The sequence below is a fragment of the Populus euphratica genome, unplaced genomic scaffold (genome assembly GCF_000495115.2).
Source record: "Populus euphratica unplaced genomic scaffold, PopEup_1.0 scaffold976.1, whole genome shotgun sequence".
In the NCBI taxonomy this organism is placed as follows: domain Eukaryota; kingdom Viridiplantae; phylum Streptophyta; class Magnoliopsida; order Malpighiales; family Salicaceae; genus Populus; species Populus euphratica.
Window position 1 is genome coordinate 34,073 of NW_011500841.1, and position 3,103 is coordinate 37,175.

Genomic DNA, 3,103 nt, shown 5'->3' on the forward strand with positions numbered 1-3,103 from the left:
AAACACATAGACATTAAATTTGGTTATATGAACTACAGAGTGAAGTTCATTTATACAAGTTTAAACATTAATTATACAATTTCCGTTTTACAAACATTTTCATGTTTACAAAATATAAGGGTATGTTCCCTAGAACCTAGATTACAAGAAGGGAAACATAAGTTAGGATATACTCATAAAACAAAATATATATTATTGAAATGTGAACATCATAATAAATATAACAACACGAGGATCTAACAATTTCAAAAGGGAGACATGCATTCATATTTTGTTCACTTCTCCCTTCTAGTTTTTCATTAGAATCTCTTTCTCATTTAACTATTAATAATTGTTCCCTCTTCCATCATCAACCTCTATTCTAGACTTTATAAGATTAAACATGATTATTTTTACATAACACATTACCGATACCAATTTCACTAGTATCATCATCACCACTCCATAGGAGTTGATTTAAGATGATCCTTTTACCTGGGATCCTAACATATACTAAATATATGCTAGTTATTAAATAATGATCCCCTTACCCGGGATCCTAACATACCCTAAATGTATGCTTGATCCTCTTACCTAGGATCCTAACATACATTAAATGTATGCTAGTCAATACATGCCTGATCCCCTTACCCGAGATATTAACATATATTAAATATATGTTAGTCCAAACATGGCGATCCCCTTACCCGGGATCCTAGCATACACTAAATGTACGCTAGTCAATGCATGCTTAATTCCCTTACCCAGGACCCGAACATACACTAAATGTATGTTAGTTTATGCCTCAAATCACATTTCTCATATTTCTTTTGTCAATGATGATTTCACTACTTGGCAATTCACACAACAAATTTTCACCTTAAATACACATACATTCAGTAAATTACATTTCACATTGATAATATATTAAATCATGAAATTTAACTTAGAAAGTACGAATGCGATTCACCTACCTGCAATAGAAGCACTACTCGTGCTCCTCTACTGCTGCTATTGCACCACACCTGTGGTCCCTCCAACAAATAATAGATTTATCTCATAAATTTTCCTCACCCAAGGATGTGTTTTATAATAACCACATTAACAACCAATAAGTCTTTCTTTCATATATTTTTTAATATTTTATATTTTTCTCATTTTACCCATTAATATTGTCATTATTTGTCCAACCATATTTATCATTCCTTTCTTTATATTTGGACTATTACGGTCTTGTTTTTGAATCGTTACTGCCTAAATATTGAACTGTTATTATCTAGACATTGAACTATTACTGTCTTATTTTTTAACCATTACTGTCTTGTTTTTGAACCGTTATTGTCTATCCATTGAACTGTTACTGTCTAGACATTGAACTATTGCTGTCTTATTTTTTAACCATTACTGTCTACACATTGAACTGTTACTGTTTAGATATTGAACTGTTATTATCCAACCTCTCCTCAAATGTTTAAATATATCTAGAGTTATAGACTAATTTTCTTAGTTAGTTAACACCACTAAAAGATTGATGTCTTCTCCTAAGTGCAGGAGTGTCGAAGTAATAAATAACCTGACAAGACTGGGGTCGAACCACAAGGAGGTTAATTATATAAATTATAAATAACAACAGTACATCAATAACAACAACAACAACAAAAACAATGAACAAGATAACAAATACAAAACATACTACTATCAAACATTAAAGTTCATGACCTATGAGTTTATGATGAATTTGTAGTTAGGCCCAAGAGGAGATATGAAAGATCTCTTCCAATGTGCCCTGACCACCTGGTAAGGCAATGAAGGCATCAGCATGGTTAAACATTGCATTCAATTAAGTAGACATTGTAGAGACCTGTAGCTCCTCTCCAAATATTTTTCCAATGGTGTCCCCTTGTGCTAAAGCTTTGTGGACGACCTCTAAAACTTGACTATCTCCTAAAAATACAGTTATTAACACACCTCCTATTAACCTAAGATTGCCTTTCCTATATACTAAATGAATTTTTCTTTCATCTAGAACCTGACTAAGATAATTTACTAATTCTAAAAACTCTTTTTCTTTCCCAAGACTAGATCCACCAAAAACACAAACATTTCTTATATGATAACCTGAGGAACTTGCCATTTCTACACACTTGTATATTTGTTGAATGTAGGAGTTAAGTAGAAATGAAGGGAAGGAAGAGAGGATTATATAGATGAGAAATTAAAAAGGCAATTATACCACCTATATGTAGGTCAGCTGGAGTCTTACTCTCTCTCTCTCTCTTTATTTATTTATTTTTAAAAAAGCATGTGTATGTCCAGGTAGTTGTGATTGTGGCTCATATTTTTCCTTAGTTTTACGTCCTAGAAAGGCTTAAAAGCCCTCTATGGGTGAGGGATAGGCTTCCTATCCAGTTTTCTTAAAAATTGACAAACCGGGTCTTTTTTAGTCAAATTCCCAAGACTATGCCAAGCATGTTCTTTATGAAAATAGGTTCATAAGTCATGAATTGCACGATGCTTATCTTTGCTATGATGAGACTTAACAGTTAATAGAAGATTATTTAAAGACTCTATGTGTTTTGAAATAAATTTCACCTTTTGACAATTTTCACAGGTTTTGCGGAATGCATATGAGTCATTGAACATGTTGGGCGAGTAAAATCCACTTTGTAAGATTTCTATAGTCCTTTTTTTTACAAGAAGTAATCCTCACGTGTCTTAGAGTGATAAAATTTGATGACACTACTTACCTCATTGTCGGGAATGCATCTTTTAAATATTTGATCAAAACAATAATGAATAAGTAAGGATCATCCCAATAAAATTTTTGCATGTCCCTAAAAAATTTTCTCTTATCTTCAATACTCTAATGAGCTAGCAAAAATCTTGAAGTAAGAAAATTGATATTTTTATCATACCAAGGCATTGGACAAAGAGAAAGTAAAGATTTGTTAGGAAAGTAATCATCGATTGGTGTGACATTGGATGTCGAACTGTTGTCACTCTTAACAAAAGATCTGCATCAATTATTTTGGTGCCTTTTTCATCCTCAATTTCTTCTTATTTGGTTATGGCATGAGAAAATAAAAGTGTTAATGGGGAATCAGTCTTTTCTTTGCAATGTTCA